This window comes from Myotis brandtii, unplaced genomic scaffold (assembly GCF_000412655.1).
Source record: "Myotis brandtii unplaced genomic scaffold, ASM41265v1 scaffold1029, whole genome shotgun sequence".
Lineage (NCBI taxonomy): Eukaryota > Metazoa > Chordata > Mammalia > Chiroptera > Vespertilionidae > Myotis > Myotis brandtii.
The window spans coordinates 29,853-42,592 of NW_005353453.1; the positions used below are offsets into that span (position 1 = coordinate 29,853).

General features: G+C 43.4%; 1 pseudogene; it reads left to right on the forward strand.

Moving 5' to 3' along the window:
- The first annotated feature begins 57 nt into the window (after positions 1 to 57).
- Positions 58 to 12,740, forward strand: part of LOC106725346 — a 45,789-nt pseudogene continuing 33,106 nt past the window's right edge.

Consider the following 12,740-nt stretch of genomic DNA (forward strand, 5'->3'; position numbering starts at 1 on the left):
ATGCAGGACCCTGTCCTTGGATTTTAAGAACTACAATACCCAGAAGGCATGGCAGGGAATGCCACCAGGCTGAGCCAATGGAGGCTCAGAAAAGGCATTTCCGTTTGGCCGCTTCTGTAGGGCGGAAACGGGAGTCCTAGTGGCGGGGTTTTGTCTTCTCAAATCTTTGTTTCCTGTGGTCACGTTTTCCTGGTCGCACAGTCCCGTGGAGGAGGCTGGGGAGTGGGGCTCCCCGCCTCACAGCCCATGGACGGAGCCTCCAGTGGTGCTCACAGCTCACACTTGGGATTGAAGCTCGAAGTCGCCACCTGGACCCACTCCAGGGCCGGGCCAGGGACCGCCATTCCTGCAGCCGCTTCTACTCCCGCCCCGCTCAGCGCACAGAGGGCAATGGCGGCGCCCCCGCTGAAGAGACGGGCTGAGGTGAGTTCGAGTCCCCCAGGCCCTCACCGCCTCCTCATACAGACACCACAGCCTGGGGAGGGCGCCTGTCCCGTCCTGCAGCTCAGTCCCGCGTGGAGGACCGTGAGGAAGGTGGAGGGCAGAGAGGAGTGTTGTGGCTTCTGAGGACACAGCAAGTGCAGGGCAGAGAGGACAGGGGTGACTTGCATCTGAATTTCCCCTGAGTCCGTGGGCTGTGAGTATTGACGGAAAGACCAGAGGTTGCAGGGAGGACGGCACAGTCTCATTCGGGGCTTATTCGAATGAGTGGGATCCATCAGGGGCCTGGGGTGGTCCTGGATCCGGCTGGACTACAAGCTCTCTACACGCCATATGCCAAGTTCATGGGTGAGTCCAGCGAGGTCCATGGAATTGGAGCAGGAAGGGGGCAGAGCTGAGGGGAATGAACTTGGGGACTGAAGGTGGGAAGGGCAAAAACAGTTCACTGTGGTGTGTGCACATCTGGAGGAAGTGTGAGCTTATGGTCCCTGGGACTTGCTGTGCACATAAAGAAGTATAAACTGACGCTTGGCTTTGTCTTGGAGACAGGATCTAGGAAACTGAAGTGGTTTTGCTTGGCAGGAAGGCTGGGGCCCTGCAGGAATCGCCCAGAGCTTAAATGGCATTGCTCTCTACCCTCCCCTCCCGCAATCCTTCCACCCAACCCAGCTGCTCTGCTGAGGGCCATTCATTGCAGTGAGTAATGGGACTGTAATGAGAGAGCAGCCTGCACTGGCATTAGGGCCTGGTGTCCACTGTAACCGGGTGCCCTGGACGTGGTTGAGGGGCGTCAGATGTGTAAGGAATAGAATTACTGGTTCTCAGAAAGGCAGGTCTGGGTTCAATTGTCTCCATTCTGACAGGTTGGCGTGACCTTTGAGGACATTGCCCTGTACTTCTCCAGGGAGGAATGGAGCCTCCTTGATGAGGGTCAGAGACAGCTGTACCTGAATGTGATGCTGGAGAACTTTGAACTTATATCCTCGCTGGGTAAGACCCTCACTGTTACCAGTGACCTACACTTGGCTTTTCTATTTCCCAGGCCCCATCCCCCAGGGTGTGCTCTGTCCCCCCAGGTAGACTGTGGTACTGCTTGATTTTCCAGTTATCTGGGTAGTTGCTGTCCTGGGGAGGGTTGGTCTGTTTCCCCTGCTCCCTTCTATTCCTGAAGTCCCAATACTCCCCGCTGCACTAAATTCACAGGGAAGGACTTGTGGTTGGTAGTGTTGCAGGAAGATGATAGAATTCCACCTTGATTAGTGAAGAAAGCATTTTCTATATTCCTGTTGGTAATGTGTATATATTTTTGAAAAATTGTCTCTACATCCTTATCCTGTTTATTAACTGTATTTTTTATTAGTCTTTTGAATACCTTGTATATTTTATATATTAATTGCCTATGACATACAGGAACACATATGTTTGCATGTGCTTAATTGTGCTTAGCAGATATAACTCCCCCACACCAGCTTTTCTACAAAGTCCATGTTTTTGGCCACCCTGCATTAAGCAGATCTAGTGCCACCATGTTTATAGCAAGCTCAGGTGCTTGTTACTAGTGCTTAGCAATTAAATATAGTTAGTGAAGTTATATAGACTTTGCTTTTGAGACAGAGTCACTGCATTGTTATTAGCCTGCAGTGTAGTATTAACATACCTTCATTATTCCCAGGGAACTCCCACTATTTGTGTGAATTTCTGTCTATATGGCAATATTCCCTTTATTGTGCTAATCAGAACTGAATCCACAATCCCTCCAAGAGATTTCTTCATATGATTTGCGAGTATTTTCTTCTGTTCTCTAGATTGCCTTTCATTGTGTTTTGTTTATTGCTGTTGTGCAGTGAAGACGCTATTTTACTTTATTTGTTGCAGTGTGGACTGTTTATTTTTTCTATTTTGTGTGGTGGTTGGTGTCGCATTCAGAAAATTCTGTCTAAAACAAACCTCCAAAACTTTTTCTCGGTTGTCCTAAGGAGTTTTAAGTTTTAGCGCTGACATTTAATTCTGTCCTGCAGGTTGAGTTCCATTTTATCAGTGCTGTTCAGTTTTTTTGTTTTACATGTGAATGTCCATTTATACCAGCACCATTCATTGCAGACTCTCTTTCCCTTCTTCTGTAGCTTGCAGCTTTGTCAAAGATTATTTAATGTATGTGCCTGGGTTTTTTGTGTGTTTTCTGTTCTGTTCTGTTGATGTATGTGTCTGTGTTTCTCCAGCAACACACTGTTTGCTTGCTTTCTCTTTGTAATAAATTGAATTCAGGAAGTGTGATGCCACGAGCTTTCTTCTTGCTCAAGATTGCTTTTGTTGCCCTCCAGTGGTTGGCAAACTGTGGCTCACGAGCCACATGGGGCTCTTTGGCCCCTTGAGTGGGGCTCTTCCAAAAAAAAACGACTTCTGGTTTCCTGAGGCACCATGTTAAGTTCTTTGACATCTTTTGTGACAATGTAGGCATTTATCTCTATAAAATTTCTCCTTAGAATTACATTTTCTTCATGAAAATATATTTTACTGATTTTTCACAGAGAGGAAGGGAACGAGAGGGATAGTGAGAAACATTGATGATAGAGAAACATCAATTCAGCTGCCTCCTGCACACTCCCTACTGGGGATGTGCCCGCAATTACGGTACATGTCCTTGACCGGATTTGAACGTGGGACCCTTCAGTGCTCAAGCCAATGCTCTATCCACTGAACGAAACCAGTTAGGGCTACATTTTCTGAATGTTATACATAAGCTTTGGTAGGTTGCTTTGTTATTTACTTTGCCTCTAGACTTTTTTGAGATCTCCTTTGTTTTTGGCTACCCTGAAATTCTTATGTCTTTCCTTATTATTCCTTTTACATAGAGAGGAAGGGAAATGGGGGGAGAGAAATGAGGGAGAAACATCAATCGGCTGCCATGTGCACAGTTGAAAACCGGGTATGGAACCCACATTCTGATATGTGCCCTAACCGGGAATTGAACCCTCGACCCTTCAGTACACAGGACGCTGCTCCAAACAACTGAGTCACACTGGCCAGGGCATTGTGTAGTTTTTTGAAACAAAAGTCCAGGTTTTTAGAGAACAGGCCACTAGGATCAATGAGAACAGAAGCACAGTGGCTCATAGTGGTATCGCTGAGCCTTTATTTTTATTTTTTATTTACAATACATTTCTATTGATTTCAGACAGCAAGAACAAGGGAGTGAGAGAGAAACATCAGTGATGAGAGAGAATCATTAATTGGCTGCCTCCCGCATGCCCACCAGCTGGGACCGAGCCTGCAACCCGGTCATGCGCCCTTGACCTGAATCCAAGCTGGGACCCCTCAGTGAACAAGCTGATGCTCTATGCACTGAACCCAACCGACTAGGGCTGACCCTCTTTTTAAAAAATATATTTTTATTAATTTCTTAGAGGTAAGTCTGAGAAACAGAGAGAGAGAGAGAGCGAGAGCGAGAGAAAGAAACAGTAATGATAAGAAAGTGTCACTGATCAGCTCCCTCCTGCATGCCCCCTGCAGGAGACTTAACCCACAAAACACTGGGCATGTGCCATTGAGTGGAATGGAACCTTGGACCTTTCAGTCCGCAGGCTGACACTCTATCCACTGAGTAAAGCAGCTAGGACTGACCCCTGCTTTATTTATTTATTTATTTCCTTAGTTATTTAGTTAGGTAGTTATTAACCCTTGTTTTTGACCTTAAGTGTGTTCAAATGTGCTTCCTCACCCAGTTTCCTGTCATCCTTTCTATGCAGTTGTCCTTATTTGGTATTCTGTATTACTGTTTGTCTTCATGGTACTCTTATTCCCATTGCCTGTGGGATTTTTTTTCATGGATAGGTGTCTGCTTACTCTGTATCTCTGATTCTGCCATCTTGCTGATGTCACTCACATAGGTCTTTTGCCTTTGATCTCATTTGTGGTTTGTTGTTCTACGACAGTGCTGACCATACCTCATTTTAGGTTTTCTTGTAAGATTTGCATCATTTATCTCATGCTGTGGCTCAACTTGGATTTAAGAGGCAAAATCTTTTGTGCGTCACAGGAGAAAGATGACTTTATCAATGACAGGGTAGACCCAGAGGCAGTCTTGCCCTGGTGAAGGACTCTGGGGGCGGTTTTCATGCCTGGGCTCTGTTTCATTCATAACTAGAAAGCCATTTTGTTCAACAACAAAAATGTTTTGTTACCATTGCCCACTCTTTTCCCAGTTCTACTTCTTGTTTAATGTTGACACTTGGCCCATGACTCAGTTTTAATAGTGATCATTCTACTCGGATTCCCAGCCCATGGATAACCTTAAGCTCTTTCAACTTTGCACCTCTACCTCTATCACACATCTCGGCTTTACTGCACTCCAATGCTGTTGCATGCCTGCAGAGCTTTAGAGTGCACACATATTATATTGACGCTGAACATCACATACTTTCCTATGATTGATATTTTATGGCACATTGAAATTATTTAACACAGACTCATATCGCCAGCATGAAAGGTCCTAAAGGAAGCCATTTGTGGAGTAATAACGAGCAGACCCTGCCTCTCTTCTTTTCTTGCCAGCCAATGCTTCTGTCCTCCCTTGGTGAGACTTTCCTCATTCAGTGACCTTGTGGGCCATGTTATATATAACAGACATTTCTTCCTTTCTTTTTTTTTTTTTCTTATAACAGCTATTTCTTGAGAGTCTGACTCACTTGTCTTGAAAATCATTGTATGGAATCATGTCCTGTTTTGACATAAACAATTGTGATGAAGATATTCTGTATTTATCAGGTCAACATGCACTTTGCCTACTTTTCTTTTCTTCAGGTTGCTGCTGTGGAGGAGAAAACGTGGAGGAAACGACTGAACAAAAGGGTTCTGTAAGATTGTCCCAGACAAAGAATCCCAAGTTAGCCTTGTGTTCCCAGAAGAGCCACCCCTGTGAGAGTTGTGGGGTGGTCTTGGGAAACATTTTCCACATGATGGAGCTGCAGGGAACACAACATGGACAAATACTGTTGAGGTGTGGGGCATGTGCAAAACAATTTTTTTTCCAGGCAAAATTTCACCAGCAGCATGTGAAAGAGAAATCTTTCACTAGAGGTGTGGACAGGATCTCACTTGCAAAGAGCTGCAATTTCAATGTATCCCAGAATCGTTTCACATGCGGGAATTTTGGGCAGGGTGTCCTTATGGGGTCAGGACATCTCCACCTAAAGGCTACTCAGACCAGGGACAGTCCAACCACAATTTCGACGTGTGGGATGCCTTTTAAAAGGACAAAAAATTATTACAGTAGAAAAGATTGTAAGGAAGACATTAGTTGCACCCACAAATTTATTCAGGAAAAAGATGTCCATCTTGGAAGTCGGTGTTTTCTGTCCTCTGAATGTGGAAAATATTTTTCCAAATGTTCTAGCTTTCATTATCAACAGAGAGGTCACACTCAAGAAAAGCCTTATCAATGCAGTGAATGTAGAAAATCTTTTATCTCTAAGAAGATCCTTCATCGACATCAGAGAGTTCACACTGGAGAAAAGCCTTATCAATGCTGTGAATGTGGAAAATCTTTTGCACAGAGCAATGCCCTTCGTTATCATCAGAGAGTTCATACAGGAGAAAAGCCTTATAAATGCAGTGAATGTGGAAAATGTTTTGCATGGAGCAGTGCCCTTCGTGATCATCAGAGAGTTCACACTGGAGAAAAGCCTTATCAATGCAGTGAATGTGGAAAATCTTTTGCACGGAGCGATACGCTTCGTGATCATCAGAGAGTTCATACAGGAGAAAAGCCTTATAAATGCAGTGAATGTGGAAAATCTTTTACCCAGAGCACGTCCCTTCATTATCATCAAAGAGTTCATACGGGAGAAAAGCCTTATAAATGTAGTGAATGTGGGAAGTCTTTTATCCGGAGCAATGCCCTTCATTATCATCAAAGAGTTCATACGGGAGAAAAGCCTTATAAATGTAGTGAATGTGGGAAGTCTTTTATCTGGAGCAATGCCCTTCATTATCATCAAAGTCTTCATAGGGGAGAAAAGCCCTATAATTGCAGTGAATGTGGGAAATCTTTTCCCCAGAGCTCTGCTCTTTATTATCATCAGAGACTTCATACAGGAGAAAGGCCTTATCAGTGCAGTGAATGTGGGAAATCTTTTACCCAGAGCTCTTACCTTAGTATTCATCAGAGAGTTCATATGGGAGAAAAGCCTTATAAATGCAGTCAATGTGGAAAATCCTTTAAAAGTAGCAATGGTTTTCAATATCATCAGAGAGTTCACACTGGAAAAAAGCCTTATAAATGCAGTGGATGTGGGAAATCTTTTACCCATTGCTTTGCCCTTCATCGTCATCAGAGACTTCATACAGGAGAAAAGCCTTATCAATGCAGTGAATGTGGAAAATCTTTTATCGCTAAGGCTAATGTTCATCAACATCAGAGAGTCCATACGGGAGAAAAGCCTTATCAATGCAGTGAATGTGGGAAATCTTTTACCTGTAAGAAGATCCTTCATCAACATGAGAGAGTTCACACTGGAGAAAAGCCTTATAAATGCAGTGAATGTGGAAAATCTTTTACATGGAGCAGTACCCTTCATGATCATCAAAGAGTTCATACAGGAGAAAAGCCTTTTCAATGCAGTGAATGTGGAAAATCTTTTGCATGGAGCAATTCCCTTCGTAATCATCGGAGAGTTCACACTGGAGAAAAGCCTTATAAATGCAGTGAATGTGGGAAATCTTATCAACGCCAAAGTGGCCTCCAATATCATCAGAGAGTTCACAATGGGAAAAGCCATTCTGTGTGCAATTAATATGTGGTATCTCCCAGCCAAATTTCTAAATTCGTTCTCCGCATAAGATTGCAAAGGTGAGAAATTTCTTAGATGTGTAGGAAATGTAGTTTCTTATTTAGGACTTAAAAATACTACCAGAAAATTTGTGAATCCTCATTTTTCTGAATTGTATCTCATACATTTAATCACCTATATTCTGTAAAGTTCCCATAAGTGTTTTTGCTGTTGTGTTTCTGTGTTTTTCTGTTGGAACACTATGCAATTATGTTGCACGTTCTAACATACAGAGATGTCCTGCCAGATCTATGTCACTGCATATTTCTGTTGCTGAAGGTAACAACCGCTTATAAGGCCTCTACAGATGGCATCAATCACCGTTCTCATGTGCCCAGGAAAGCTAAGTCTGTTGTCTAATTTGTTGACAGAAATGAGGAATACCTGAGCCCTTAGTTCTTTCTTCTTTCCCTGTCATGCGTTGCCACATAGGACTCATTACTGTTGTCCCCATAGACATAATGTTGCAGAAGAACTGCCATTTTCAGGCACACACTTTCCCTAGATGCTAATGATGAGTGTATTGAGTGCCTAAGTCATCATTTGCAGAACTCCCAGTGTCAGGTTTATTTCTTTGCGAAATACCGAAGGCTTTTTCCTAAGACCTCTTTAATCTTGTGTGTTCTATTTACTGTGTGGGTTAGTTTATAAGGAAATCTGGGCTCTCCAAGCATGGTGATGTGAAAAACTGTTATGCAGTCTCAAACATTTTTACCCTTGGGGGAAGACCATGATGCAGAAATTAGCTCAGCAGTTTTTGCCAAATTTACCTTGCTGCCCATAATTTTCCAGGAAACAGTGTTGAGTCTCTGGTCCTCATGTGAAGAAGGATGCTTGGAGACACAGAGATCACTCCATAGAGGGGGTAGCTGTGACCACCTCAGTTGTGTTTGGGAGCATGAATTTTTTTTTCTAGTTTGCAAGGGATGCCAATACATGTGAAGGGAATCTCTTGCCCAGATCTTGCAGAGGGCCACGTGCCCTAATGCCTACAATTTCACGGGTGATGGTCACTGGTTTGAGGACCAGAAAAGTGATGGAAACCCTTTCACTGCAGAAACACTGACCTAATTGTTGTTGTGTTGGAAGCCATTCCAGCATGTCAGCAGGGCAGATCTGGAAATAGCTGAGGGCATTTTCTCAAACCTGAAAAGGATGCATAAACTGATTACTTGCTGCCAGACAGCTGAAGCCATTTCAGTCTACATGTTATTGCCTCCTACTGGCCAAACACCTGAACAGCCGAAGGCAATTCCTCCAATCTGACAATGGATTCTGTATACCAAACCCTGGCTTTTGATGTATATCTACTTTGCCTTCGGACAATTTGTGTTAATAAAAAGCAAGGGTTCCTGAGACAAGAGAGAACTTGGTTTCTTTAGCCAAGCTCCTCTGGCCCCCAAATGCCTTCCAAAATTATGTTTTGTTTCTGGAAATTTTCAGAATTTATAAATAAATAAATAAATAAAACCACCAGCATTGTTGGACCAGACTGCAGCCTATTAGATGAAATGGTCCTCATCTAATTGTGTATCCAGGAATTATTTTGAGGAAAAGACTGCAAGAGCTGTGTGTACACTGATCTGAGGGACTCCAGGCATGATTATTTTCTGTGGAGCAGTCATTGTCATTGATTATAATCAAGATGTTTTATGGCTCCTGTAGCTTCTCAGATGTTCCCATCAGAGTACTGACAGCAAAACAAAGATGGAGACAAAGGTTGTCTTTTGTACAGGGATTTGGCTTTTGTGGGTTTTGGTGAAAGTTCTTCATTGTTTGTCACATTTTCTGTCATTGATATGAGACTCTTGGCCAGAGGGCATAAGGATGGGGATTGAATATAGAATTGACCAAGCTGTTCTTCAAAAATAGGTGAGTGTACATTTCTTTCATCTTAGACCATTTTTTAACAGCTGTAATGAGTAAATTACATGTGTTCAGTATAGTGTTTCATAAATCTTGACAGGTGCATGAAACTGATACCAGCCTTATAGTCCTAATACTGACCATATCTGTAAGTGTGTAGTTGTTTCTTGACCTCATTTAATCTGTCCCTGTTCTTCACAGCTTTCCTAGTAACCATGGATTTACATTACATTTTACTAGAGAACTTGGCTTTTTTAAGTATTTTTCTGCTTTAATTTGTATTTCATAAATCTTGGAAATTTATTAAAGATATATTAGTAACTCATCTCTTTTTTTGATAGATATTCTTTTTGATGTTGTTGTTAATCCTCACCTGAGAATATTTGGCCATTGATTTTTAGGGTGAGTGGGAAAGACGGTGAGAAACATCGATGTGAGAGAAACACATCGATTGGTTGCCTCCTGCATCAGCCATGACCAAGGCCCTGGCTGGGAGGGAGTCTTCATCCAAGATATGTGCCTTTCACTGGAATCAAACCTGAGACCCTTTGGTCTGCAGGCCTGTGCTCTATCCAGAGACAAACCGGCTAGGGCTCTCGTAGATATTCTTATCTTTGAATATATCACCACTATGTCCATTTTAATCAATGTTTGGTTATTCCTAATAAAGCTGATAGAAACATTTCTGTATAATTCTTTATATGGATATAAATGTTATTTAACTTTGTTAGTTGGACAGTCCTGAAGGCTCCCGGAGTGCGAGAGGGCACAGCTGGGGCTGAGGGGTCCCCCCTGAGTGCATGAATTTCGTGCACAGGGCCTGTAGTATAAAGATATTCTGTAATTTTGTCATTCAACTCTATATTGAATCCCTGTGCTTATGCCCTCTGGGTGAGAGTCTCATACAATTTTATTTAATAGTATTTTTTGTAAGAATTTATGGTGAGCATTTTCTCAGAAGTCTTAAATGCTTTTTTTGTATTAGAATAATATGTGTTAATATTTTTTCCTTTATAATAAATATTTTAATTGATTTTAAAAAACATTTTCATTGATTTCATAGAGCAAGGGAGAGGGAGCAAGAGTTAGGAACATGAACTTTGAGAGCACAGCTGGCATGGCTCAGTGGTTCCATGTGGACCTAGGAACCGGGAGGTCACGGTTCCATTTAGTCAGGGAGGATGCCTGCACCTTGGCTAGGTCCGCAGTGTGGGGCATGCAGGAGGCAGTTGATCAGTGATTCTCTCTCAGCATTGATTTTTAAAAATATATATATTTTATTGATTTTTTACAGAGAGGAAGGGAGATAGACAACTAGAAACATCAATGAGAGAGAAACATGGATCAGCTGCCTTCTGCACACCTCCTACTGGGGATGTGCCCTAACCAAGGTACATGTCCTTGACTGGAATCGTACCTGGAACCCTTCAGTCCGCAGGCCGACGCTCTATACACTGAGCCAAACCGATCAGGGCTGATTTCTCTCTCTCTCTCTCTCCTCCCGTCTCCTTTGAACTCCTGCCTCTCCCTACAGAGACATTACCAGGCAGGCACTTCTCACGCCTTGAAACCCACAAGCATCTCTGCCTTTGGGTGCATTTTAGTGAGAAATGGGACCTATAAGAAGCCACTGACTCTGCTGCAGGGAGGCAGGTGGTGTTGGTACTCAGGTCTCATTGTGTTGGGCCCCGCATGGGAATCTCCAGCAGATTCCCTAGAGCTCCCTGAATCTCAGTGGCTGAATGTGACATGCAGATGATTGATGGAGCTTACTCTGACCTTCCAAGATCAATAAAGTAACAAGCTGAGTACTTGTCAGGATTCCATGGATAGATATTTGAGCATTTTCTCTTTTAATTCTCACAACAACCTGGACAAGTGGAAACTCCGATCAAATTGCTGAAAAAATTCAGTATCTGCGGAATGAAGTGAGTTCCCCAAGTTTACACCCCAGACAAATGTCAGAATCAAGGGGCTGGATTTTTTTTTAAAATATATTTTATTGATTGTTTACAGAGAGGAAGGGAGAGGGATAGAGAGTTAGAAACATCCTTGAGAGAGAAACATCCATCAGCCGTCCTCTGCACACCCCCAACTGGGGAAGTGCCCGCAACCAAAGTACACGCCCTTGACCAGAATCGAACTTGGGACCTCTTCAGTCCACAGGCCGATGCTCTAGCCACTGAGCCAAACTGGTCAGGGCATCAAGGGGCTGGATTTTAACCATTATTTTCTCCAGCAGCCTCTACTACTGATGTGCAGCCCTCACTGGAGCAGGTACAGTCTGAGGACCAGGGTGGCTCAGCTGCAGCTCCTGTTTCCATGGTTGCAGTTATGCTTTTCCTCCCATTCCCTGTACATCTCAGAGCACTTACCCTTGACCTCCCCGTGTTCAGGGGAACGCCATCATTTCTCAGCTGCAGTGGTTTCTCCAGGGGAACCTTCTTTTAGAGTGAGCTGCTGTTTGTCTGCTTCTTCTTTGATCCCAGCACAGAGTTTGACCCACAGGAGACCTCAGTAATTAGTCTTTGTCTGTGCACCTTGCCCCACATGTTGGGTGTCATGCTATGATCCCATCCACTGTGATGAATTTCTTGCTTCAGTTTGACCCTTCAAATGATGCTCCTATGTGGCAGTGACATTCACCCTGCAGGAGTGGATACATTTGGACATGAATTTGGGGACCTAATGTTGGAAGTGCTGCTGGAGTCCTACACGATCCTGGGCTCATTGGACAGGTGCTCACCTCCTATTCATGATAGGACCCCCTGCCATGTGATTCTCTCCTGTATTCCCTACTGGCTGAATAAGACAATGGCTCTCACCCTGTTTCCCTGCAGCTCGGATCATGTTCTGGTCTCATGTCCTTCTTTCCATTCTCCTGTGTCTGCACCCTGGGTCTTTGGTTTGGAACAGTGTCCTTTGGAGTACAAGCCCTCACCGCAGTGCACAGCACACTGGGCCACAACTGAGGTTCTTACTGTGCTTTTCCTGACCGTCCACCCTAACTGTCCACACACCACATTTTCTGAATGGAGGTGAAGGTGGCTTTTCAGATGATGGTGTTTGCCATTTTGGCCAGTTACTCTGTTTTTCTGAGTCATTTCCATATATACAGCAGGTAAACATGTGAGTAACTTTTTTATGGTTTTCCGCTGTTAACCTATATCGTATCAGTTTAATTATTAGGCCAACCAAAGTACCTCGAAAAGAAGGAGGTAATATTATTTTGCCTTTACAATGTTATTGCCTCATCTTTTACAGTCACTCCCCTTAACTCCTTAGAAGAAAGGAATACCCTTAGTGTTTGGGCCATGATACTGGCTGTGAAAGATTTCACACCTACTAGAAGCCATGCAGAGAGGAAGTTAATTTTACTTTCCAAGGGAGGAAAGAGCCAAGTATTGCTAGTCACTACAGGGCGAGGAAGGAAGTGTGGCTCCTGCTCTTTAGCAGTGGCTGTTGCTAAGATACTAGGAATGGAGGGGCCTTGGGCTGAGCTGAAGGTGAGTAGCTATGAGGGGCTGGCTTTATTTATTTATTTATTTATTTTTTAAATAGATTTTTAAAATTTTGTTTTATTAAAGTATTACAAAGAGTATTACA